General features: G+C 39.4%; 1 protein-coding gene and 1 long non-coding RNA gene across 8 annotated transcripts in view; one reads left to right on the top strand and one right to left on the bottom strand.

Moving 5' to 3' along the window:
* dpr12 (defective proboscis extension response 12) overlaps nt 1–27,836 on the bottom strand; it is a 98,482-nt gene that overhangs the window by 22,646 nt on the left and 48,000 nt on the right. For 3 of the 4 annotated variants that reach the window (XM_089470084.1, XM_018012997.2, XM_089470082.1), the window contains exon 2: nt 23,821–23,869. The gene's annotated coding sequence lies outside the window, so the exon portion shown is untranslated. Of the gene's footprint in view, nt 1–22,143; nt 22,465–23,820; nt 23,870–27,836 lie in introns of all 4 variants that reach the window. The other variant, XM_089470083.1, reaches the window with a different exon arrangement.
* LOC108617273 (uncharacterized) overlaps nt 1–27,836 on the top strand; it is a 134,191-nt gene that overhangs the window by 82,322 nt on the left and 24,033 nt on the right. The gene's annotated exons all lie outside the window — the stretch shown is intronic.

Below are 27,836 nucleotides of genomic sequence, written 5' to 3'. Positions count from 1 at the left end.
ACATTCTCACGCATACATTTCGCATAGCAGAAGAAATCGTAATGCGACTGCTGGCTGAACTGGCACTGGAACTGAAACTGGACCACAGTGCGTATGATGAATGCCCAATTGCATTTGGGAGTCGTTAGCTAAAGCCAAACAAATCGCTTTAGCCTTATTTATATTTATTATACAGCAAGCTCACAGAGCGTTGATTAAGCGCCTGCCATTGCAAAATGTTGTGCGCACACGTGTGTGCATGTGTGTGTGGGCGAGTGCGTGTGTATGTGTGTGTGTAGAGTTGGCTTATCAGAGCAAAAAGATATGCAAACCATTGCAGCTGCACGCACTTCGACTGCTGAATACTTGTGGATAGTGCCAAAGTAGCTGACAATTCATTTGAACTCAAGTTATTTCTAATGTGCCACGCCTTGTTTTGTAATTGGTAGATCAGATTATCAGGCGCTCAAAGCTGCAGGATGATAACTCTTAGACTGAGCTGAACTGATGTCCTTTTACTTGAATCGCGAATTCTGTGGTTTTTTTACTTTTTGCTGGACTGATCATCGGCCTATAGAGCAATGCCCTCTCGTCCTCGATTCGTGGAATAATACCTCGCATTTAATTGCCTACATATATATGTGTATATATGTATAATTTGAACACTTTAGCTATGAATGAATGCGAAACATTCACACAGCCAGAACACGAAAACCCATATATCTAGGTCTGTGTCTTTCTAAACATCTCTCTTATCTCTCTTTCTCTACTTCTTCTTCTACTTCTACTTCTACTTCTACTTCTACTTCTACTTCTACTTCTACTTCTACTTCTACTTCTACTTCTACTTCTACTTCTACTTCTACTTCTACTTCTACTTCTACTTCTACTTTTACTTCTACTTCTACTTTTACTTCTACTTCTACTTTTACTTCTGCTTCTGCTTCTACCTTTACCCATCTTCCTCTCTCTCTCTCGCTTGAGGTCATCCCTCTCTGTTCCTTTTCTCTCTTTTCTCTACCTCACTCTATCTATCTTCTTTTGCTTTCTACCTCTCTCTCTACCTCCCCATCTTTCTCCCTCTCTCTCTCTCTCTCTCTCTCTGTCTGCTGCTCTCTCTTTCTTTCTTTGCCTTTCTCTCTCGCTCTCCATTCACTATTTGCACGCAAATTGAAATTCGCATCTGCTGTTTTCAGAACTTTTACAAAATTATTTTGTTTTAGTTTTGGTATTAATTTTTTTTTTTTATTTTATTTTTTTTTACTGTGCTTTACGTTTGTCAATTTGAGACCCGCAGGCGGTTGGCTTTTTAATTAGCATTGCTAATTTACATAATTACTTTTGTCGGTCAAAATAATAGATAATGTTAACATTCTAAAAGGTCGTACTGAGAGGGAGAAGGGGAGTGTGTGAGAGGGATAGAAAGAAGCAGAGAGAGAACGAGTGAGCTTTTCATGCGAGAATTTCTCTCTCTCTCTCTCTCTCTCTCTCTCTGCCTCTTATTGTCTCTGTCTCCCTCCCCCTTTCTATACACCTCGCTTCCGCTCTTCATGCGGGAACTCTGTCATTAGTTGAATGCATTTCAATTGCAGGCATCACACACACACACACACACACACACACACACATATGCAATATTTTTCCCTTTTAGCTCCATAAATATGCACGGATGGCATATTACAACGTCAAATACAAGCCAAAATGCCCGCCATCACTCACCCCTCCCCAGTCGCTCACCCCTCCGTCCCGCTTCTGCAGCTGCAAATGTAAATTGCGCGTAACGCATTTTGATTGCACTTGAGTGCCAGCATAAAAATGCGCATTATATATAAATTTGCCTCTTAAAGTGCTGACCAGTTGCTGTTGTTGTTGTTGAGGCTTATGTGTGGATATATACATTTATATAGGTATATGTATGTGTGCGTGTGCGTAGATTTTCCCAGCTACGCACGCACGTAATTGTTTTGCGCACATTTCCGTTTCCGCTGCGCTGCACTTGAATGACTTTAATTTACGCCCGCTTTTTATATACGCGCCGAGTCCATTGCGAAAATGGTAATTGCAGGGTATATTGGCTAGTGTGTCAGTGCCAGGCAGGCGTGGCCGACGCCATAAATTATATATGTACTTGAGTCGGCCTGAAAGGAATAGGTAATTTAGCCTTGTCTCTCTCTTATCTGTCCCTGCGTTTGTCTGAATCCATATGCCTGAAGACCTCGATTTCGTCGTAACCTTTGACAGTTGTGTGGTAGTAAATACAGCTCTATACTTGAATATATAACTCACTGGCAGCAAACTTGTTTTAATGCATCAGTTCTTTAATGACCAAAAAAAAAAATAAAAATAAAAATATTTATAAATATATAAAACAAGATATTAGATATTTTTAAAAAAATATCTTCAGTTAAGGTATCTTAATTAACATAAAAAAAAAAAAAAAAAAAAAAAAATGGATTTTTAAAAATATATAAAATAAGATATTAGATATTGTTAAAAGAAAATATCTTCAGTTAAGGTATCTGGTAATCGTGCACTCCTCGCTTGCATAATTTTACATGCTATTTACAATCTTGTGGCCATTGTCGGAGTATAACGAAGTAATTGACCAATTGTGTGGGGAGTCAGCGGCAGCAGTCAAAAGGCTAACAACGAAATTGCCACGAATTTTGCATTAAGCAAATTAAGCTAAAGATTTTGGCTTTAAGGCCAAAGAAAAAATTAAAATAAAATAAAAAATATATAATTGTATTTAACAATAATATTTAAACATTTAACTACATCAGTTGAGTCGAATTTATTGTTGAAAAACTTTTGCTAAGAAAACTCTAAAGATTTATAGCAAGTGAAAACCCTTAGAGGAGTGAAGCTGCGGACTGTTGCTGTCGGAAAGCAAAAGTTTTTAGCAAAGCTAAAAAACTAACATAGTTTTAAAATAATATTTTTCTTTTGTCTTTAGCTTAGCTTTGATTCGGCTGCAAAGTGCTGTTAAAATATTTGTAGATACGAAACGTGAGGCTTAGCTTAAGCTATATATTGTTATTTTTAGATGAAGCTTTCAGTTAGTTTTAAGGTATTAGACGATTTTTTGTTGGTTTTAAGCTAACACAAAAAAAATATATAAAATTTTTAAATTAATTTAGGTCAGTTCCATGTTGTTTTGGCTAAATGAGTGAGCTGCCCAAAAGTATTTTCCAATAAAAATTAAAAACTTATTCCAAAAAAAGTTTTTACATATATGCATAATATATGTACATATATATCAATTCATATATATTCTAATTAATATATATTTTTTTTTGTTTTTTTTGTTTGGGTACTCTAAAATCATTTTACTTCCTTTATATAATTTCAGTCTCAACAACTTTCTGCGCAATTGATTAATTTATTTTCATTTATAACTATTTAAAACCCAATTAAAAAATGCCGTTAGCTCGCACTGCTGCTTAGTCTTATAAGCAGTTAGCTGGAAGGCGGCGTTAAGTATACGCAGCGTATGCAATTGAAATTGCTTCATATATGGCATATGTCGGCATGTTTTTATGCCTGTGTGAGTGAGTGTGTGTGTGTGTGTGTGCATGACCTGTTTGCCTGTCTGGGCCTGGCGGGCTGCAATGAATCCCAGCTCAACGCACAAAGAGCGCAAGTTGCAAAAAAAAAAAAAAAAAAAAAAAAAAAAAAAAAAATAAAGTGATTCAAGAAACTTGCAAGTTGCAAAAGTTTTTCAATTTAAGCCAGAGCCGAGGCGCCCCGCAGCAACTCATGTTTCATGTGCTCGCCCTCTCGCCGTCTCGCTCTCCCCCTCTTGCGCTGTGTGTGTGTGCGTCTGCTTGTTAATTTACTACTAAAAAGCACAATGGCATTTGGCTAAGGGTCTGGGCATTTGAATTATTTCGTGTCATTGCCTGCCGGCGCGACGGCTACATTGAGCCGGTCTAAAAAAAACTCAAGTGTGTATAAGTGTGTGCGTGTGTGTGTGTGTGTGTGTGTGTTCAAGTACCTTGTTGCCAGAACCTTAATTGGTAAGGCCGAAAACGTCAACAGCTCATTAAGTTTGCAGCTTGGCGTCAAAACTATTTGAGTACAACTTTAAGACGTCATTTGTGTGTGTGCGTGTGTGTGAACTGTAATGTGCTGGCCGTTATAATAAAAATAATCATAATAATAAAAAAACATTCTTCGTGTTTATTTAAGTTTTCAAATTGTACAAATTTTGGTAAATTGTTTTGTGCTGTGCCACAATGAAAGTCGTAGCACACACACAGACACACACGCTTATAGGGGCAGGTATATCAGTGTGCGTGTGTGTGTGTGTGGCTGAGTGTGTGTATAACCCCCCCTTTAACAGAGTTCTCTGCTTTATTTTACTACTATTTTTCTGTTTTGTTTTGCTTTGCTCGTGACTGCAGCAAAGTTTTAGTTTGGCAATTTTGCTTTTCCGTTTGTTTTTCTTTTTTTTTTTTTTTGTTTTTTTTTTTGCCCAAAATTTTTTTCTATTTTTTGCTCGTTTTGTGCTTTGTTAGTTCCGTTTCCGCTCGGCCTCGGCTCGCAGCGCACAGCACCCACTCGCAGCTACGTGCACCGCTCGTTGTTCCATTTAGCTAGCTCGGCTCACTGGCCTGGTCTGGCTTGGTCTGGCCTGGCTGTCTGTTTTGGCCTGGCCTGGTCTGCGTTGTTCGTTTTCGTTTTTATTTCATGTGGTGTGTTGTCAACTTATTTCGGGATTCGGTGATTTATTTTCTAAACAATTAAAGAAAAACAAAAACGTGGGAAGAGTACGAACAACAGCACATGTACATGCTTTTATGTATGGGTGTGTGTGTGACATAGAAAGTGGTCTAGCTTTATGAATTTTTCAGTTGAATTATTTACAGGAAAACGCAGGATAACAGTTTGCCAGTTGCGCCAGTTTTCCCTCAGCTCCAGCAACAACAATTTTTGTCCAAATAAAACTTGCAACTGCAACATGAAAAATGTTTGCTAAATGGCAGCACATTTATGCGGTGCGGAGTAAAAATGAAAAAGTACACAAAAAAAGCAACGAAAAACTTGAATATAATAAAAATGTGTCACTTGGATTACAGGTAACAAAACAATATTTGCAGCTGTTCATGTTTGTCCAACATTCTCTGTGTGTGTGTGTGTGTGCGAGAGTTGGGTTGGATGTTAAAGCACAGTCTGGGAGTGCATTAGAGCAGAGACTTGATTGAATTTATAGTAAAGCCAACTAGCCTTAAAGTGTGCAATATTGTGTGACATGAGTGTAGATTAGATTAAGTGGCATTATAAATGACTTAACAATTGGCTTTATTATAGTTAGAGTATAGATTTTTAGCTTGATTTAGTCTGGAATTAAAATGTCTGATCGCAATATTGATACAAAGAAACATTTCATAACTAAATTGTGAATGGCTTTTTATATCAGGGCATGCATGACTAATATTTGTGGACTCCAGTGTTTCGAAGTTTGATTTTTGTTTAACTTAATTCTCGATAAAGATACTAATCTATATTAAATGCTTAGAACCCATTAGTGCGTTAGTATTTCTAGGGCTACGTCTAATTTTAGAGAACTTCAGATGATATAGTTTCGTCTAGCTTTCAGATTACTCAGCAGCGTGCCTCTAGTGTAAAGTATAGTCATTTATATATGTATATATATTAACAGTCAATTATATATTCAATTTTTATTTATTGCTTTGTATTAACAGGCATGACTAATATGCCGCGACACGGGTGTAGCACTGCATATAAAAAATTTTTATAAAAATTTAATTGCTATAAACAATAGATTAAAATGCTGCAGCCTGCTGAATATTTGCTTTGTGCCTGAGCTGCTCTGCCTATTATTTTGGGACACCACTGTAAAAGTATTTATATCATAGCAGTCAAGCTGCTGGGACTATTGTCTTACTGTTAATCTCTTGGCTAATTTTAGTACAATAAATTTAATAAATGTAGTTTGCTCTGATATGCCCGTCATGGCATGCCTAATATTTCATGCCTCCACTGTTACTTATCGCAAAATTAATTCCGCTTTTTGCAAATTTTTTTTTCTTTGCGCTGCGTTACTCAACTAGCACATAAATCGTGGCAGGTATTTCATTAAACTAACGTCAAGTTGCTGTCGCAGCGCATAAATATACAAGCGCCCACACACACAGCACACACTCGCACACACACACACAGCTGCAGACAACTCACATATATTCTCACCTATAAAGTCATGTAATCGTCTTCATAATTCCGCCAAGACAAACCATCCAGCATAATATTTAACACGACGCTGTGAACAATAAAGCATAGCGGCGAGAGCATATTACACACACACACACATGCACACACACACATGCACACATACACGCACACGCACACACTTTTTTGCTGCACTACTTGAGGAAAAACTACTGAAATTATGCGCATTTATCAAAGCAAGGAGTAAGGCAGTTGCTTTGCCCGGGTGGGCGTGGTCGGGTGACAAGGCAACAGCGACAACAGCAGAAACTGGTGCAAGTGAATGCACACACACACACACACACACAAACACACACACACGCAACGACAAGCGCAATTACATGCACACAGATACAGTGTGAGAAAGGGAGAGAGGGAGAGGGAGCTATGGAGAGAGGAAAAAGTGCATGTAATTTTGTGCCTGAAAATTGCAAACTTCACACACACACACAACGGTTTCTCATATATATGTGTGTGTGTGGAGTTGTAGAAGAGGAAGAGGCCGAGGCAGAGGTGGAAGCAGTTTAATACTCGCGTGGTAAATAAATCAGACGTTTGCACAATTGTTGCCATTGCGTTCGTCCGGGCGTATACTTGATATTTAGCGTCTGAAGCACAAAGAAATCTTTATGCGAAAAGAAGAAATGAAAATGAAATAAATACAAAAAAAAAAATTGTCGCCCTGGCGTATGCATGAAATTAATTTCCATTTACATTTCCTGTTCGCTCTCTCTTTATTCTTCTCTCCCTCTCTCTCCTTCTTACTCTTCCTTTTTGCATACATTTTGATTGATTGTTTTCGCTTTGCGGTAAAAGCTTCGCCTAAAGTTTTGGGTTTTTTTTTCGGCTCCTTTTTGGGGCCTGGCAGAGGCAAATGCATTTGAATTTACAATGTGTCAGAGTCGAGCTAGCGCCATTAATATGCGCATGTGTGTGTGTGCGAGTGTGTGTGAGTGTCAGAGTGTGAGTGTGTGAGCCTAAATTATGCGACGGTCTTTGGCCTTTGGGCGTATATGTACATATATATATATTTATGATGGCTGAGGCTAAAAAGTTGGCCAATGCATAAAGATATTGTATACATATAGAAGATATTATCGCACGCCTCGCCTACACAGAGATAATAATGCACGAAATTTACGATAAGCGCGTCTCTGGCTCTTCGCTCCATTTCTTTGTTTTCCTTTTCAAGGCCGCATAATGTGAACCGGTTGGACCATTAAAAAGGGTCCAAGCACGACGGCAGCGGCAAAAGGTTGTCCGGCCACAAATGTTTCGCTTTTCGTTTTCGATTAAGCGGCCGGAAGTGCGCGGCCATCGTTTGTGTGCGTGGTGGACATCATTGCCGCCATTAAGCCCTAATGACCGTAATAAATAATAATTTATTTCACCTGCAGGGCAACGGCTAAAGAAAGCGCTAAAATTTCACCTCCCCTCAGTCTCTCTCTCTCTCTCACTCTCCTTCTGTCGCTGCTGCTGGCAATTGCATGCATGGCAATTTAAGCAGCTTGAGAGTGTTCTCTTCCTCTCTCTCTCCCTCTCCCCCTCTAGAAACAAAAGGCTATTGTTGCATACGGTATTATTAATTGTTTTTGCTTTGGCGTCGGCTTTGTCGGTCTTGTTCTTGTTGCTGTCTGGATTTAAGTGGCATTTTTATAGCCGCAGCGTCGCCAAGTACGTGCCACGGTTAACCAAGTGAATCTCGATCACAACGGGGTAAGCAAGTTGCTCCCTTAGATAAACTAAAGGCGGTTTCCGCTGAGCACTTTCTTCTTCTTCTTCTTTTTGTATAATTACCAAGTTTTTGGGTCGAATATTTGGTATTTGGCATTGGGGCTAATGCATGCTTATTAAAATTTCAGCTGCCATTAGACTGAACGGAAATTGGCCAACAGCTTCGGACCTGGCCGTGGCCATGGGGGAGGCTGTGTCTAGCTGGGCGTGTCTCGTAGTACTGCTTGTTTCGTGCAGGTGTCGAGCCGCTTCTTTTGGGACATTTAATTGTACGCCTCGCCCTGGCGCGGCCTTAGCCCTTGGCAAATTAAATTTGATGGCCATTTGACATGAGCAAATCATTTAATGAGCCGCAGGCCATTTGGCTTGGCTGGCCAAAATCAATAAATGCCACCAAATGCTTTTGGCTTTTTGGCCAAACAGAATGAAAGAAAAAAGCACGAAAATTAAATGAAAATGAAAATGAAATGTGGAAAGCAAAACAAACCCGAAACGATTTGGCACTTAACTGTTTTGTCAGCGCTTAAAGCTAAGCGCGTGTCCAATAAGCCGCAACTGATTTGATCTGGAGTGTAAAATTTTATTGTATTTTACGCTGGCTGTAGTCGAAGGAAAGTCGGAGAAATTGATTTTGAATACTCTAACTGATAGCTAAGCATGAATTGCAATGGTGTGGATTATAACAAAAAAATCGAAATTAATAAAAAAAATATATATATGTATATATTAATCTATATTTAAAATTTGGAGACTCTAGCTCTAAAGATGTAGAAGATATAATTTTACCACTGATTTCCGATAAGATTTTCAATCGATAACAAAATAGCGGGAGTAGTTATCGATTTAAGAAAACAGACTCACTATGCACGCCGTATATACGGACTTATCAAAAAAATTACAAGCCGTTAACTCTTAAATATTCTGAGATCGACGCGTTCAAGCATATGAACAGACAGAAAGGGCTTTTCGCCCTGATCAAAAATATACATATTTTATGGGGTCTGCCACACCTCCTTCTGCCTGTTACACACATTTTAACAAAGCCATTATACCCTGATTTACCATTTCATTGGTTCAGGATATACTTAACTCAAGTTGGATTCGTAAAACAAATCAAATTAATATTCAATAGATAATTTGTTGAAGCTCAAATGAGTATTTGTAGTAACACATGAGTTTACTAACTCATAGATATATGATCACATTTCCTATACAATAAACTAAAATTGTCGCTTGGAAATAGTCTTTCTCAATTTTCAATTTCTCAACTTTAACCGAATTTCAGGACCCATAAATTTCTTTTATAAGCAGCTATTCTCTGAATTGTTGTCAATTTTCATATTATTTTTATTTATTTTAAATTTGATGCGCTTTATATAGCTGTTCCTTCCTTGCCCACCTCACCAACTCCTTTTCAGACCAGCGTCAGTGGCTTTTGGCTATAAAATATAAATAAAGTACTTAGTTTCTCATAGCGATCAAGTGTTAAGTTTATACCTTCAGGCAGTCCTCTACAGTTCGAGCCTGGAGCGTAAAACCCACTTTGAGGATATCAAAAAACATGAAAAAAACACGAAAAAAAGAAGAAGAAACTGCAGCAACAGCGGAAAATAACAGAAATTGGTTGTTTAAAAATTGGCTAAAGCGGCGCGGCGTGCTGGGTCGATTCGTTTGCTTGGACTTTGGCTGTGGTTTCGGCATTTTTTTTTTTTTTTTAGGTTTTTCGGTTTTAGCTTAGCTCTTCAAAAAAGCGAGAGAACACATAGAAAAAAAGAAAAATAAAATCAATAGACGTGGCGGTTGCCAACAATGGGCAACATATGCGGCCGCCTGCAATAAACATGGGCGTGAAAACCACAAAATTTTATGCAAACTCATAAAATGATTTTTACAGCGCGCGCACTCTGAAATATGCCCCGAGGCTATTGTTATTGTTGTAGTCGGTTATTGCTGTTGCCGTTGCCGTTGCCGTTGCCGTTGCCGTGGCTGTTGCTGTTGGCTTTGCACACAGACACATAGACACGCGAGTGCAAAAGAGGCCCGTGGATGTGCCACATAAAACTCCAAACAAAAAACTGCAGTAAAACATCGCAACGAGACTTTGTTCTCTTTTTCATGATTTGGTTTCGTTTTCCTTCTTTTTTCATTTTTATTTTTGTGTGTTGAGTCCTGCGGCATCAATATTTTCTCTAAGGCGATTTCTGTGGCGCGCTGCAGCTAACGATTTTTATACATTTTTGTGTGCTGCGAATTGGCCAAAAAGGAGAGTTTTGGAGCCGGCGAGCCAAATCAGTGGAAGCCCATAAACTCTGCCCTCCATGTGCACTGCGGCCGAACTAGCCTTGGCTGAAGCTGTGTGTAGTTCGAGCTGTCCTATTCATATAATAGAAATCAATGTGTATGTGTGTGTGTGTGTGTGCAAAAGTTTTGGCCAGCATTTGGGCTGACCTCAAAGGATTTGCGCACGAAACGAACGACGAGTCGGCACAATAGCAACAGCAAACGAACATTGTATTGCGGTCTATTGAACTAATATTGAAGGGACGCACACATGTGTAAGTATACATATATATATATATATATATACATTTATTTATATATGTATGTAGCTTGAGTTGAATTCGATTTGGAATCGGATTTCGGGCAGCGCTTGTAAAGTGCTCCCCAAGCGACACAAATTTGTGCATTTTATGATGGGCTTTATCTATGCCTTGGTATGTGAGTGTGTGCATGTGTGCGTGTGTGTGTGTCAGCCTGGAGCATTTTTGTGGGCGCGCCTGGCTGTTAAAGTAGCCAAGAATATGAGCTAGAATTAGATAAAGTTTGTGCAGCAGCTAACTAATTGTGACAGCAGAAGGCTTGAGGGTCTTAGCTTGAATAATATGATATAAATATTGAATATGAAGCAGTTCAATTGGGATTTCCACTTGAAGCTTAAATGAGATTTGAGCTTTGGATTACAGCGATCGAATGAGTCAAAGGAGTTGCCCCCCAAACAGGGGAATAAAACTATAAATTTCTTTAAAAATAATTTGGCTTAAGGTTGAAGAGAAAAAGGGGCGAGCTTAAGGGGCGAGATGACAAATCTGGATTAAGCTGGCTTTAGTCACGTTCCTAATATGACTTGAGCTGCTCATAAATAAATAAATGTCGAGTAAAAGAAATAAGAAATAAGTAGAAATAATTGCAGCTTGCTTGAAATGCATTTTATTTATTTAAGCAGTTTCTCAGAAGAGAAGAGTGTGTGAATGAGAAGGGATGTTATGACGCTGAGATGTGGAGACAAAGAGATAACCGAAATGACTGTGAGACAGAACGATAGCAATTGCGAAAGAGAGTAAGAGATGCAGCGATGGAGAAATGGAGAAATTATGAAAAGAGTTTACGGAGAAAGAAAGGGCGAGACCAAGAACGAGAAAAATACAATTGAAAGAGATCTTTATTAGGAAAATTAAGAAGGAAATGATGGAGACAGAGCAAAAAAAAAAAGAAGGAGGGAGAGGAACAGAGACAGTGAGAAAGAGGGATGTAGAGAGATAAAGAGATATATAGAGAGAAAGAGAGATAGGGAGAGAGAAATAGAGAAAGAGAGAGAGAGAGTGAGAGAAAGAGAACGATAAGCTGAGAGAAATTGGGAGAGTGAGGGTACTAGAGAAAGAGGGATCGAGGAAGTGATACTGATAGAATAGAAACTCAATGGGAGAGTGAAAGTAATTGTGGAACAATGAGAGAGAGAGAGAGAGAGAGAGAGAGAGAGAGAGAGAGAGAGAGAGAGAGAGAGAGAGAGAAAGATAGCGAGTGAGTCAGGGTCCTTTCAACATACGTTTTCTAGCCGTTATATCTCGCTTCATTAGTTTTTTGTGGAGAGTAAAACTACTTTCAGATTGTTACGAGTCTTTTGAAGTGTTCCGATTCTCAGCTCGTATTCAGTTTTAGCACTTTGTGCTGCATTAAAAGTCGCTCGATTCGCAATTTCTTTTCGCTCCTTTGCATTAAAATGAATTTCAGTTCACGACTGTCGTGCGCCTTCTTCTTAGCCAGGTTTAATTTGTCGTTGCCAGGGCAATGGATGTGAGCCGTGCGTGGGTTTTCTGCGAGATTAAACAGAGTCTGAAGAGCTGGGGCAACACAAAATGGCGTTCACAAAGTCAACGCTGGTGACCATCAAAGCAATTTGTGGCGCACACATCAAACACAACTGCCACACACACGCACACACACACATTCAGCACAGCTGCCAGCTAGCATGCTTGCATGTGTGTGTGTGTGGGTGTGTGTGGGTGTGTCACAGCTGTTGCGCCCTGGCATTTAAGTGCCAGTTTATTGGAGTTGTCATTGAATTTTGTGAAGTGTTTATGCAGAACTTTGAAGTTCAAAAGAGGCAAAGCGACAAAGCGGCTGTGCTTCAGTAGTAATAGAAAAGCCCACGCCCCTCACGTCCCCCTCTCGCATATGTGCCAAATGCGCAAAACAATGCGAGAGCCAGCTGACAAATATTTGCATTTTATTGATTGACTGACAAGTGGCCGCAGTGGCAGAACAGAAAAAAAAAAACAACAACAATTTAGCAGCATAAAGTCAAAAGGGGCTGCTGTGAAGTGGAAAGAGCAAAAGAAAAAAATTAAATCGTTGCGTATACGACGCATGTGACGCAATTCCCTTGATAGCCATAAGCAGCTATAAGCAGAGCAGGAGCAGGAGCAGGAGCAGGAGCGGGAGCAGGAGCCGGGGTGAGCTGAAGCGAAGCTGCGTTGCCTTGGCATGTCTGAAGATGTGGTGCTAAAATTAAGCAAATCCCAGCTAAGCAATTCTTACAAGCATGCAAGCATTTATGAGACAAGGGCAAAGATGGCAGCACACGGCAGAGGGAGAGTAGTGTGTGTGAGTGTGTGCTGCTGCTGCTGCTGCTGCTTGCATGGCAAAGTTCATTAAACCGGTGGCGCTATCGCTGCCAGCTCACCCGCATGCCCTCACACATACATTTCAATTACCCTCACCTGGGCGCTGCTGCTGCTATTCAGCTCAAGGATTTCAGCAGCAGCTTCGCTCGTTCGCAAACTTTCAAATTGCTTTTACTGCACATTGGAATGCGCTGTCAATGCGTGCTTAAAACATCTTGCTCTCACTCTCCCTCTTTCGCTATTGCATTTTGTAAAATTTATAATTATTGCATTCAAATAAAACTTAGCTTTAGCCGAGGGATGCATTTGGCTTGGCATTTGGCCCAGTTACCCAAGCAGCTGACATTAGCTGCGAATGCAATTGGCATACAAATGAGCTGCAGCAGAACTCAATTTTCAATTCCCATTTCAGGCACGGGCAGGAAAAAAATAACGAAAAAAGAAAAGGGGAAACTACTTCCACACTCAACTTCCACTTCCACTTGCAACTTCATTTTCATTTTCATTTTCATTTACATGCTTATTACAAATGCAACATGCTTCATATTGAATGAGTGGAGCCTGGAGCGTGAAGCGTGGAGCGTTGAGCGTGGCGCGCTAGAAAATGGCGGTAATTTCCGTGAGAGGGGGGTCGTGGGCGTGGCTTGTGGAGGCTGGCCCCAAAAAATATTACATTTCTGCTCGTCATTGCCGCAACATTATTTTCTTGAGTTAATTGCGACTGGGATCATCATGAAGCACAATGGCGGAGAGACAAAACACACACACACACACACAAACACACACATGAGTCTAGGCGAGGCAGGACAGAGCGTGTCGTGGCGTGCACAAAGCAAGAGTTTCATTTAAAAAATAATGAGTTTTCCGGCTAGAGCGCATGCAAAACAAGGGGCCAACAGTCGACAGACAGCCCACTGTGACACAGTCGAAAATAAAAACAAGAAAACAACAACAAAAGCTAAAAAAAAAAAAATTAACTTTTGCTTTAATTATAAAGCTGACAAAACGCTCGGGAGCAGCGCCGCGGCTCAAATGCGCCGACAGTTAACTATAGTCAAAAGTCAGCTCGGGCACTTGTCACAGAGAGCTAAGAATACACACACACACACACATACACACAGTCATCACATAACACTCAGAGCAGAGCAGCACAGCTAAGCTACCCGAAAAAAAAGAGTTCAAGTACGAAAGGACTACAGATAAAGCCGCCAGCGAGGCGGACAGCGGGCGGCGCAGAAATCCGTTATGCCTAGTCCGAAAAAAATAACACTGAAGAAGTCATTTTCAAGCGTCAAGCAAATCATGATAAACTCCAAGGGTTCAAGCCTTAAAGTTGCCCCGGGGACCCACAGAGCGCACAGAGGCGGGCTGAAGCACAAGTTACGCATACGCCCCGTTGGCCTTGGCTGTATACATAGATTTTAATTAATTATGAGGCCGCAGCGACCCGAAAAGAAAAGCGCCAGACAAAAGTGAAGAGTCGAAAGCGAAAACATTACATACATACATAAATATATATGCTATACATATTCAAGTTGTATATGCCAGATATCTGCTCGAAAATCTATGCTTAATGCAATGGCTCTCCAAAGCACTCTGACTAAATGCAAACTCCACTCTAAATACAAAATAACCAATTACTTATATGTATAAATGAATAAGTGAATGTGAATAGGTGAATAGGTGAATAGGTGAATGAATGCATGAATAATCAAATGAATAAATGAGTGCTGGGTATGAATGCTGAACAGAACAATGTGAAATGAAAATAACAAGTAGATGCCTCTAATCGGGGTTGCTCGACTAGATGATACCCCGTAGTATGTTAAGAGCTGACAAGAGATATATCGCAACTCTTCTTGCATACATCCATTGCTCACACACACACACACACTCGCCTCTTACTAATCTCCACCTTAGCGTCGGCCGCATATGTCGCTTAACTAGATCCCCTCAGTTAGTCCTGCAGATCATACATACTTAATGGGCGCTGCCACGCCTTCTACTGACTGTTACATATATTTCCAAAAAGCATTATATCCATGCTCAATGGGTCAACGGGAATAAAACATTGCAGCGTGAGTAGCAGAAATTGGCAAGGGCTCAGCTATACATATACATACATATATTTTTATTTATTTATATATGTATGTGTGCACATGCTCAAAGCATCCTTTACAGCTCGTCTACTCAGCATGAAATGGCATGAAAATGCCAAAAAAAAAAAAAAAGAGAAAAGCAGCACAACTATCCAAACCGGATATAATTACAAGTCAGTTGTGTTTATCTAGCGGAAATTAAATATGTTATAGCTTTTGTTTTATATATATGTATGTATTTAGCTTGCATTTCTTGTCTTCTTTTGCTATTTAGTATTTAGTTTGATATGTGATATTGATTTTGATATTTTTAGTTTCATTTTTATTTTTATTATATTTGGTATAAAATATATTTTTATATAAACATGGAATTTTATATATAAATATTTATTAAAATATATATCTTTTGGTAATTTCAACTTTATTTTTATTTTTTATGGTTATTATTTTCATTTATATATTCATATCATGTTGATTTGTATTTTAATAGCTAACTTTATTTAAAGATATACTTTCGATTTTATTTTTATGGTCATATTAATTTTTTACAATTTAAATTCTGCAATTTGTCAATTTTTAAAATTTAATATATATGGTCTGTTTATGAAATATTTAATTTTATATTTATATTAAAGTTTGTTTTGTATTTGTTTATACAAATATATGTTTGTTTATTTTCGTATTTATGGTTATATATAGTTATTAATCTATTTTTTTTTTAAGTTTCGTATTTCCTTTTTTTTCCTTCATGAATGCATTCTAACTTTATTTAAATTTTTATTTTTGTCATATTTATTTTAATTTTAATTTGTATTTTTATTTTTATTGGCAAGTGCTCAACGAGTGCAATTGATTTTGAAGCTTGCGGCTCACTTTTATGAGCACTGCCAAAGTAATTGCGTCACATTATGCAGACACACACACTCACACATGCACGCACATACACTTAGAGCCATTTAAACAGATATAGTTTTTTGCTTGCCATAAATACTGCCTTTTTTTGGGGTTGGGGCTTGGATGGAGGCAATAAACGAATTGCCATTTCATTTGCAGTTCAAATTCTCTCTGCTTCTAATGCCCATTTAGCATATGTGTTACAGCTTTGCGAGTGTATGTGTACGTCTGTGTGTGTGTGTAAATTTATCTTTTTGTGCATCGTAAATCTTGTTGCCTTTTCAGCATTTTGCACAAAATTTATTTCCTTATTAAAACTTTTTTATTTGATTTAATTCGGGCGCATGTGCAGTGCGCCTCAGCGCCAATTCCAATTCCAATTTCGATGCCTTTGCATATACGTGTGTGCTAGGTAAATGCACACACACACACACAGCCGCACACAAATTGTGATAAATGTAACGAGTCTTTGAGTTCGTATTTGTAAGGCGTCGTCATCTACCCTTTGCTCAAAGTCAAATAGTTTTTCGAAAAAGCATTCAACTTTATCGTGCGTTTCCTGGGAAATTAACATGCCCGCCCATGTGCCCTATCACACAAATGTGTGTGCGTAAGCATGTGTGTGTGTGTGTGTGTGTGTCGATGCTTTGGTTCGTTTACCTCACACACACACAGCTATAAAAATATCGTTTGTGAACTTTGCTTGCTTCGTCCTCCCTTCGATGCTTGGGCGAACGCACTAAACTTTTATTTTAGATTAAGTCAATTTGCCCCAGCCACGAAAAAAAATAGAAAAACAAAATAGGGAAAACGAAGTATTTTTCATTTGCCTGACTGGCCTTTTCTCGTGCTTCTTCTTGTTTTATTAACAAGCTCGTTGGCCGGGCCGGAACAAGCGCTGCGCATCAAAACTATATGCTAGCGGTGCTGGTGGTGCTGCTGCTGGTGGTGTCTATGCCATTATTACGTATACGTTACGTATACGCAATGTGGTCGGTGGTCTCAACGGTATAATCGCGCAAAGTTAAATTTTCGCACTTTTGCAGGCAACAACTTTTCTACTTTGATTTTCGGGGCGCCCAGCCGCATATTAACAGCCATTTCGGCTTACTCGCCCACTACCACGCCCCCTCCCACACTCTCTCTCTCTCTCTCTCTCTCTCCCTCTTGTATTGCTGGCAAGTTTAAAGCACTTGCCATAAATTATGCTTTGCTGCTAGCCCTTTTGCTTGCCACTTGCCAGCTGCCAGCTGCCTGCTGGCTTGATTGCCTGATTTATCCGCTGTCTTTAGGCTAAAGACTTTATTGGAAAAGTTTGATTGGCCGCGCAGCCCGAGCCGCGTTAACATCATTATAAAATAAGAGAAAACAACTCGAAAATTGATTGACGCCAATGTCACAGCGCTGCGGTCATAAATCAAAAATGCATATGCCAAAAAAAAAAGAAAGAAAAAATTGTGTTTGAAGTGCTTAAAAAATTAATGGAGCTGCTTCAAGGGAGCTCAATCAATAAACGATATGCTTGATTGCAGCGCAGCAAAAACCAAACAAATTTCTGACATTTAATGCACACACACACACATGTATATATAGGAGTACATGTGTGTGTGTTTGGCTATTATGCTTGGGCATGTCAAAGCTGACAAAGTGCATTGCGTTTGCCGTTAGTAATTGCATTTGTAATGACTGCAGTGAAGCTCTGATTGCATGCCAAAATGCGCTACAGTTGAGGCATGTCGATTTTCGGGTAGAGCCTTCGACTATGCAAACACGATTGAGAATATGAATATACGCAGCTAACAGAGTAGAGGGGCTGAAGGTAACTAAAGCAAGTTGGATTATATTCAAGTGTAGCCAAGTAGAGTCTGCAGCTTGTCTGGCCTTTTGGTTAGTTTTACAACACTGGTTTCGTATAGCCCAGCTTGCTCTGGCTTGTCACTAACTCACTTTAGTAACTTGTTTTGCACTGTAAACTGAAGCCAAGTTTGCGTTTTAATTGGTTTTGGAGCATAGCTTTAGTGTGTGTATGTGTGCGAGGGTGGTTCGACAAGTACTCAGTTTACACAAAACTAATAACAATTTGAACAAACTGACATTTTATCACTCAATGATGTATCGTTTCAGCTTGACTTTATACAGCTACAACATCAACTCCAGCTTCGTCAACTAAGTTTCCCGGAGAGCTCCGCAAACCCTGCCTCACCTTGAGTGGCTTTATGCATATAGCCAAAGTATTTTGTATTATATGTTGTATCAGCTCCTATAAACGCCAACTTTATTCAGTCTGTAAAGATGTTTTGCACCCAGCCCAATCGGGTATATAGAGAATTTCCATGTTAGCGTATTATATATAAACTTGGCAAAGTGAAAAAACTATTTCCGCTCTGAAATATGCGACTTGTAGTGACCTCAGACTCTTATTCCGCTTCTGCGCTTGATTGAAGTTGTCTTTTATGCTTAGTTTCGCAAGTTGTGAAAGTTTTTTCTGCCGTTGACAATTTAATATAAGCAAAATACTAGAAGATTCCTAACGCCGGTTAAACAGGTAGAAGCTTAAATTTCGCATATGTGTTGAACAGGTCGGAAAATTGCCCAAAATTATAATTTTAAAAGCCTCTTAAAAAGCGTGAAAAATCCGAAAAAAAAAATAATCAAATATGTCTTTTTAAGAACGTAGAAGAAGCTTTTGCAGTAGTAAAATTTTTCAAGAGACGCAAATAAGATATATAAAAAATATGAATCAATATATAGTATATAGTTACCACATTATTACTAAAATAAATTCTAATCTAGTCTATGACTAGTTTCACTTCTAGATTTTATAAAATAATAAATAAAGATAAATAACAAATTATATTTTTAAATTTTTTTAAATTAGAAAAATAAAATAATTATAAAATGCTATGCATTTTAATGCTTTCTGAGTTGTCTCTCTATAATTTACAAAGCAGAGAGAGCACATAAATAAATGAAAGCGCATTTGTTACGTTTTTATCTCAAGCGAGGCCGCGGGACACGCGAGACAGAGACAGAAACAGACAGAAAGAGAGAGAGAGAGAGAGCGACAGACAGAGAGTGACATATTGCAGCGAGGACATTTAATCGTCGCCGCTTATCCGATGTACATTATTTTTATTTTCCTGCCGCGAAAATTTAATCAGTGTTGCAAATAAAAGGTGTGAGTGTGTGTGTGTGTGTGAGTGAGTGTATGAGTGTGAGAGCACAAGAAATTGGTTTATTAAAAATGCTTTTAAGCATCGTTATCGAAATGGCGATAAAATAAATACAACAGACACTTGCGGCGCGTGAATACAAAAAATAATGTTGCCAGCCAGTGCGACCTTGCAGGAGGTGCTGGCAGCACGTGGGCGTGGCATTGTTGAATTTATTATCCATGGCATAAATCAACGTTTTAATTATGTGGCAGCCCAGGCGGCACGACACACAAAAAAAGTACATAAAAATGTTAATTACCTGCAGACAAGATATAGATGAGGAGGAGACGGGAAGCGAGGGCAAAGAGTGGAAAGCTAGGCAGACGCTGAGATCTCCTTAAGTTGCTCATCAAAAAGTGCGGCAAACAAAGGAGCAACTGCTTTAATTAGCTACGAGAAAAACAGAGGGTTATTACCCTATTGAGTGTATGTGGGTGAGAGAGAGAAAGAGAGAGGGAGGGGAAGAGGGACAGGGGTAACTCACAGCCTAGCAGCAGCTTTAGCTGTTAAATCTTTTTAATTCTGTTTAATTAACAGTGTCGCTTGCCATATGCAATTGAATGTCTCCCTGTGAAGGTGTGTGAGTGTGTGTGTGAGGGTGTGTGTGTCAGGCCCTTCTCTTTAGGCGTAGGCGTGGCAACAGCTTGAGTCGACTCGAGTTGCTGCGGTTGCTACCAGCAGTTACAGGAAAAATCTTGCTTTATTTTGAGTGTTTGTCTTTTCTCTGAGTGCGTTGGTGTGTGTGTGTGTGTGTGTGTACACTTTGTGCTAGGCCGCCGTCTGGCTGTTATATGATATTTGCAAATTGCCTTTTATAATACTTATAACGCCGTAGTCTCCAGACCTTCTGGCCGCAGTCTCCGCCTAGTCTTTGCCGCAGAGCCGCTTGTCTTCGCCACGCCCACCGCCTCATCCACCGTCTTAGTTGTAGTCGAAGCTTCAGCTCTTCCTGCTACAGCCTCAGCCTCAACTCCTGCTACAGCCCTAGCCTTAGCCTTAGCCTCAGTCTCAACTCCTGCTACAGCCTCTGTCTCAGCCTGTAGCTCAGCCTCAGCTTCAACTCTTTCTACCGTCTCAGTCCCTCTCTACGCTCTCATCATCATCTTCTGCTACAGCCGTAGCCTTAGCCTCAGCCTCAACTGCTGCTGTAGCCTCAGTCTCAGTCCTAGCTTCAGCCTCAGCCACAACCTGTTCTTATTCCCCAGCATTAGCTCCTCCTCTAGCATCAGCCACTCCCTCCCAGGCCATGCCCTGGCTACCGCTCATACTCTTCCTCAGCTTCAGTCTGGCCTCAGCTCATGCCTCATGCCTAAGCTCTCAACTCTTACCTTAGCTTAGCAGACCTTTGTGTACACTCTCGCTTTTTCTCTCTCTCTCGCTCACTCTTTCTAGCTCAGTTTGGTACTTCCGTTTTATGGTTTTTACAATGCTCTTTTATTGCTTAATATGGCTAAGCAAATACTCTTGGGCACAAATTGTCGCCTGGGCTAAGCAGCGGCAGCAGCAGCAGCGCGACGACAGCTGCACACAATGTTTGCTTGCTGTAGTGATTGTTGTTGTTGTTGTATTTTTTGTTTTCTCTCCTTGCCGGTAATAGAGGAAACTGTTTATGGCATTTTTGTGGGCTATCGTCTGTCAGTGATGTCAGTTAGTGTCCTTGTAATGTATCCTTAATACATTTTAATATGCAATTAATGGGTTCTGGCTGTGCGCTCTAATGACACACACACACACGCACACACAGCTTGCCAGAGCATCTATATTTATTTGTTTTCATAAATACATGCATAAATCATACGCAATGTGCGCCCCACACAAACACACACACACACACACACACACACACACACACACACGCATAAATCAACATGAATGTCATTGGTAATCTTAACCCCAGCTCTTAATACCTTAACACCTTCAGGGCGAACGCCTCAGGCACATATGCGACTTGTGTGAAGTGCCCAAACCTCTGGCCTCTCAGTGCTTCCGCCTCTGCACTTGATTGAAGTCGCCTTTACTTTTTGTTTGCCTTCGTCTTGCTCTTGGTCTGACTGGCTGCCGTTGACACATTAATACAGGCGGCACTACAAGATTTATGGCGGCGCAACAGCCAACAAAAAAAGTTGCTGCCCAAAACTAAACAAAGTCATATAAATAATAGGTCAGCGACAGCTGCTGCTGTTGCCTGACTGCCTCAGCGCCAGTCGAGCTGAGACCTCAACCAATTGCTTTATCAGCCTGGCTATCAATACCAAATTGCACTCACTTAAAATATGCCCAGCGCCCTGCGCCCACGCCTCCTGCTCAAGCCAAAACTTATTAAATTTGTTATTCAACAGCAACAAGACGAGAGAGACGAAAAAATAATAATAATAATAAGACTGTATAGAGACTGTTGGCAGCTTGATTATCCCGACAAATTGGGGTTCTATGACCGCCGTTTGCTTAATGCCAAACTCAAGCTAATGTCCACTCATTAGAGCCAGGCGATATTGTCCCTTTTAACTTTTTGTTTTTTTTGTTTTTTGTTCTATGCGGCTGCTGCGTTTGCTGTCCAAATACCCTGTGGCCATTAAAAAGTGTCCCAGCAAGGGTATATCGAGGCTGGGTAAATGTAAATGCTATAAATTATCGATAATCATTGCAGTGTATTGATAAACAGTGAAGTATATTGATACATATCGAGGTATGCTGATATATATCGGTGTATAATGTCCAAGTATATTATTAAATATTGAAGACTGATAAATATCAAAGTTTATTGATATATAACGATATAGATTAATAAATATCAGAGTATATGAACACATATCGAACCATATGGATATTATCTATGTTTATTGATATGCTATTTATATATACATATATGTAAAGAACAGTGCTATAAATAATGAGTACTAGATAAAAAAAAATGGGCAATTATGTGTGTAATAATAATGTATATCTCTTCAAATATATATATCGATATATATCGATCGATTCATATCAGTGCTATGATATGCTATGCCTATTGAATTAATGTTAATGACATACTTTAGTAAAGATAAATGCTATTCATTAAAATCGATAATTATAAAATTTCCAACTCACATAGATTATTCTTTGATTATAATTCTTTTGAAGGTAATTGCGATGTACTTTAATCGATAAATATTGGATTCCCAATTCCAATAGATTATTTGGTTATTCCAATAGATTATTTGGTTATTCCAATAGCTATGATCTAATCATTTATGAAAATTTGTATCGACAAATATCGATATGTCGCATAATATTGCGATGTAAACTCAGTTACTCGCATTCGCACACAGGGTATTACCCTGGCTCTGCAATCTCCTCACTCTCTCCCTCCCTCTCCTGTTTTCCACTGCTCATTGCCCCGCCATCTAAAATGTTTTGTTGTGTGGTTTGCTGCATTGGCTCACGTATTGCGTGAGTGGAGGCGGAAGAGTACATAAAAATAAAAATAGAAATAAAAATAAATTTAAAAGCAGACAACAAATTATGCAGCGATGCGTATAATTAATCTGTTGGCATTAATTGCGGCAAAGGCTGCACAAAACCGCAAAAGCGTAGGGCGTCAAAAAATGCAAAAAAAAATAAAGGAGAAGAGAAGAGGAAGAGGAAGGAGAAGGCGAAGAAGAATGGCAGAGAAGGGAAAAAGGAAAAGCCTGAAATTATTTAAACGCTCGAGATAAACTAAAAAGCCAGCGAAGCCAACGAAAAACGAAAAGCGAGGGCCCGCTCCAGTTGAGTGTCATTCGTGGCCAGTGAAGCGTGGCACACAAATATAAATCTGTGGCACGGATAACGTGGCTTATTGAGAGATCAGGCCGACGAGCGACTTGGCCCGCCCGGGCGATTAAATGTTGTGTGCGCCTTTAAAGCCGATGGACTGCCAAATGGACAGACTGCGAGACGGCTGTCAGTCATTGTGTGTGTAATTAATTGCTGGCCAAGTTGAGCAGCAACAGCAGCAGCACATGCGGGCAGGTAAGCAGGTGGGCAGTTGAGCAGGTGGATAGGTGGGCAGGTGTTGTTGCAGCCAGGTCAGAGGCCAAGAAAAACGACTGCACAATTTATAAAAGTCAACACTTGAGCACGTTTCAGCAGTTGACGCCATAGCACAGCAGCTAAGCAGGTAGAGTGGGAGAGAGATAGACTAATAGAGAGAGGGAGAGAGAGCGAGAGAGCGGTAAAGCCTCACTTCATTTTATTATCAAGCGTTATTCTGCACGTAATTGTTTTGACGTCACTTTTGCAAATTGTCCTTTTTTCTCTCTCTCTCTCTCTCTCTCTCTCTCACGCTCTCTCGGTTGCTGTCGGTGTTTGCTGCTTTTGTTATTGTTTTTTATCGTGAGGCCGTGGCCGAGTCGTGACCTGACAGCGCGCTTAGTTTGCTGGCTGCTTGGCTCAACTAGTTCATTAACCAAAGGTATTGCAATTAATTGCTAAATGCCAGAGCTAATGACAGACAAACACACGCAAGCACACACACACACACACACACACATACACTGGCACTCATACACTCACACGCTGCAAATGAGCGTGGAGCACGCGCGCACCACCTGGCGTATGCGCAATGTGGCAAACGATTTGTCCCACTAAAACCGCCAACAGATACAATTAACACAGCTATCTGGCATTGTCAATCATGATTTAGCGCATATTCAGCGCCATTTGGGCGCGGCCACACCTTCGCGTCTAATCGAGTCAGATAAGCGACTATATATATGGATATAGCTATGCATATGTTCAACTTACCATATGACATACACAGACAAGCTGCTGTCTATTATAGCCAGGAACTGAGCTGCAATAGAGAAGAGAGAGAGAGAGAGATGGAAATTAGTATGCTAGGAAATAACTCAAATAAATACTACCAACTGAGAAACACACACAGTTGAGTTGAGTCACAGTTCAGGGGATTCAGGAAATTGCAAAGTATTAACGGCCAATAGATACTCTGGCATTCTTTAAGTACCGGAATAAAGATGGGGATTATTAATAATCCATTTGGGTGATAAGAGCAAAATGAAGAGACAAATAGATGGATTTACAGAATTAATACAGAGAAGGGTAGAGAGAGGGATGGTTGTCAAATACAGGATAGGATAGATAGATGGATAAAGGGAAATGTGAAAATATGGAGGATGGATAAATGGGTATACGGATAGGTGAATATATGAATATAACGATATGTGGATATGAGGATATGTTTCTATATAGATGGATGATAGATGATAGATTCTTAAACAGGTAGATGGATATAAGTACATATATAGATGCATATATACATGAAAATATGCACATAAATAAATATTAAGAAATCGATGAGGCAGATTGGCGAATATATATACATATATGAATATATATTAATATATATATAAGCAGCTTGATAAATGTATGTTGAAAAGGAAGTATGAATATGTATAGCTAGTAAATATGTCGATAAAGTGAAATATATTGAACGCTATAAATACGGATCAAAAGCTAGATAAATAAATGTAAAATTATAATTGAAAATATACAATCGATTGGATTGACTGGCAGATTGGATAAAAGATATACAATCACACTAGAGTGAAAATAAATTTAAGGCTATTGGGGCTTTTGTCAAAATGAGATGTAAATGAACATAAGCAAATAAACTGGCATATGAATAAAAAGTCATAAATTCTATAATTATCCCAATCAAGGTATTTTATATTAAATTCGATGTTGGAATTATTTCCAAATTTATTGTGAGAATTTTCTTACAACTCTCTTAAAGATTTAAAAATTTATATAACCCTTAATCGTTATCTACACGGGGCATACAGCCAGTTATGCATTTCATGGCAGTTCAATAAACTTTTTGCTCAGTTTCAAAGGGTATCAGAAAAGTGCTCCGTTTGCTTGTTGTCTGTTTGTTGTGTCTGCTGAATGCGCCAGTGGCTCTGCCAGTGCCAGCATCAGTGCCTTTTGCATGCAAAACAGACAAACAAATGAAACACGCAGACAGACACATACACACACACACACACACACACACACACACACACACGAATACACATGAATTGACATTGAACTAAGCTTAGGGCTGAGATGATGCAGAAGCAGCTCGCTGATTGCCGCCTGCTGAGTCAGCAGCAGCAGCAGGAGGAGAAACAGCAACAGCAGCAGGAGGAGAAGGAGCAGCAATCTCTAGCATCAGCGACAGATCAGATGCTATTGACACAACGGACTAAAAATCTGAATTCGAAACAGAATATGTATCTGAATCAGGAGCAGGAATCGGAGGAATCTGAATCTGAATCGGAATCAGAATCCTGTTTGGTCGCTGGGGGCCCTCGAGTGCAATCAATGCTGACAAAGTCAGCGAGCGTCTAAATGAAGCCTTCATCTTCATGATGATGAGCGAGCAGCGGGAAAAACCCTTTGGCTCATCATCGTTCGCCAGCTGTTTTTAGCCCTGTCATCGAAATGTCTGGTAATCCGTTTTTATTTTGTTTTTCTGCTCGGCAAAATGAGCAGCGTACGCGCCTTTAATTAAATATGAGCGTCGAGTGTTTCAATTAATTATTGGCAAATGCTCTACGCAAATAAAATAAACAAATCAAATGTATAAAAAAAGAAAAAAAAGCGAAACAAAATGGAAATAAATTAATTATGCTCGCCTGGCTAGGCGAGTGCTGCTGCTGCTGCTGCTTGGAAAGTTAGCGACAGAGCCTTTAGCAAATAATTAAAAAGGGACGAGTTAGGCCAAAATCTGAAAAAGTAATTATTTGTACCAGGCCTGCCCAGTCGTAGAGCCTGCTTCCTCCCTCCCACCCCTTGGCCACCCACTCTCTGTCTGTTTGACTCTCTCTCTCTCTCTCTTGCTCGTACATAAGCCAAACTTTTGCAGCGAATTAAAATTAATGAAAATAAATTTTCCAAATTGTTTTAGCAACCCCTTTCGACCATTCACCCATTCGCTCGCTGCCCAGTTGACTCTTGAAAATGATTCGAGTGTAATAAAGCAAAAGGAAGACGAAAGGGTTCTTCAGGCTCTGCCCATGCAGAGTGAGTGGATTGGGGCACTGACTTGACTTGGCACATGAAAACACTTAAGAAATTTAGTTCTTGTTCTCAATCTTGTATTTGAGGTCGTTTCGCGGGCTCAGCCTGTGACTGGGCTTGACCTTTCCCTATGCCCATTTTGCCTTTTACATTTTGGCAATTCATGCTGTTTGTTTTCCCCATTTCCCGGGCACCATCTTCAAGCTCATTTGCGATTGTATTAAAATAATTAAATATTCGATTAGGCAACGGCTCGCGCACTTCAACTTCATTAATAAAATACGGAGTAAGTCCACTTTGGGCTTTCTTTTCGCCTGGGCGGAAGGAAGCCTCGGCTGTTTACATGCATGTCCTTAGGTCTAATTAGCTCTGGCTTTACATGCGTCTTAGCCGCTGCCTTTTGCCATGAACTTTTAATGCGACTTTTGGCCAAAAACTCGCTGCCATTTGTTTATTTAATTACACACACACACACACACATGTCCAGAGCTGTGAGTCTCCCACTCTGTGTATGTGTGTCGCTCCATATGTTAACACACATACATATGCATAATTAATGGCCAGCTTTTGTATACGCTCCTTTTTTGACCATATTGAGCTGTTTTTGACCATATTGCGTGTAGCAGCTTCTCTTCTCACTGTCGATACACGCTCAATAAAGCAAGCAGTCGAGTGTATTAGCTTTTATGGCTCTCTATATGGCAGTAAAGCTTGAGATTTGTAATTTGGATTGTATATGCTCGAGTATAGCATAAACATAAAATAAAATATGGAATATAGAATATGGAATATGGAATATGGAATATAGAATATGGAATATAGAATATAGAATATAGAATATAGAATATAGAATATAGAATATAGAATATAGAATATAGAATATAGAATATAGAATATAGAATATAGAATATAGAATATAGAATATAGAATATAGAATATAGAATATAGAATATAGAATATAGAATATAGAATATAGAATATAGAATATAGAATATAGAATATAGAATATAGAATATAGGATCTAGAATATAGGATCTAGAATATAGAATTTAGGATCTAGAATATAGAATAGAATATAGAATATAGAATATAGAATATAGAATATAGAATATAGAATATAGAATATAGAATATAGAATATAGAATATAGAATATAGAATATAGAATATAGAATATAGAATATAGAATATAGAATATAGAATATAGAATGTAGAACATAGAATATAGAAGCGAGTATCGCGCAGTCAGTTGCACTCGATTGCATTATTCTCGGCTGTTTATTTGGGTTTTGTTTTGTATTTTTGGGTTACAGCATATGTTGGACCCAAGCTTTGGTTTTTTCTCTTTTTGTTGTTTTGTCTTCGTTATCTGGCTTGACATTTAAAACGCCTAATTAGCTGTGGTGTCATTGTCATGGAATTATTGGAGCGTGCACCACCCGAAAAGGCCGAACCACACAGGCAGGCCGTCCGAATGTGCTGTGCAAGTGCTTATTATATGTTCCAGGCTGCAGGCAAATTTAATTTATTCAAAGTAACCAACACACACACACAGACCACATAAGACCCAACTCTGTATGTGTGTGTGTGTGTGTGTGGGTAGAGCTTCTAATTTGCACACATGAGCGCATTTTAGAATATGCCCGAGAAGGAATAAAAAGGAGCATCTCAGCTGCTTGACCGTTTCATATCAGCCGCATGCTCAATTTAATTTGAATTGCGACAAGCCACGCCCACA

This window comes from Drosophila arizonae, chromosome 5 (genome assembly GCF_054131065.1).
Source record: "Drosophila arizonae isolate 15081-1271.41 chromosome 5, UAZ_ARI_1.0, whole genome shotgun sequence".
Classification (NCBI taxonomy): domain Eukaryota; kingdom Metazoa; phylum Arthropoda; class Insecta; order Diptera; family Drosophilidae; genus Drosophila; species Drosophila arizonae.
This window is presented reverse-complemented; position numbering and strand designations above follow the sequence as displayed.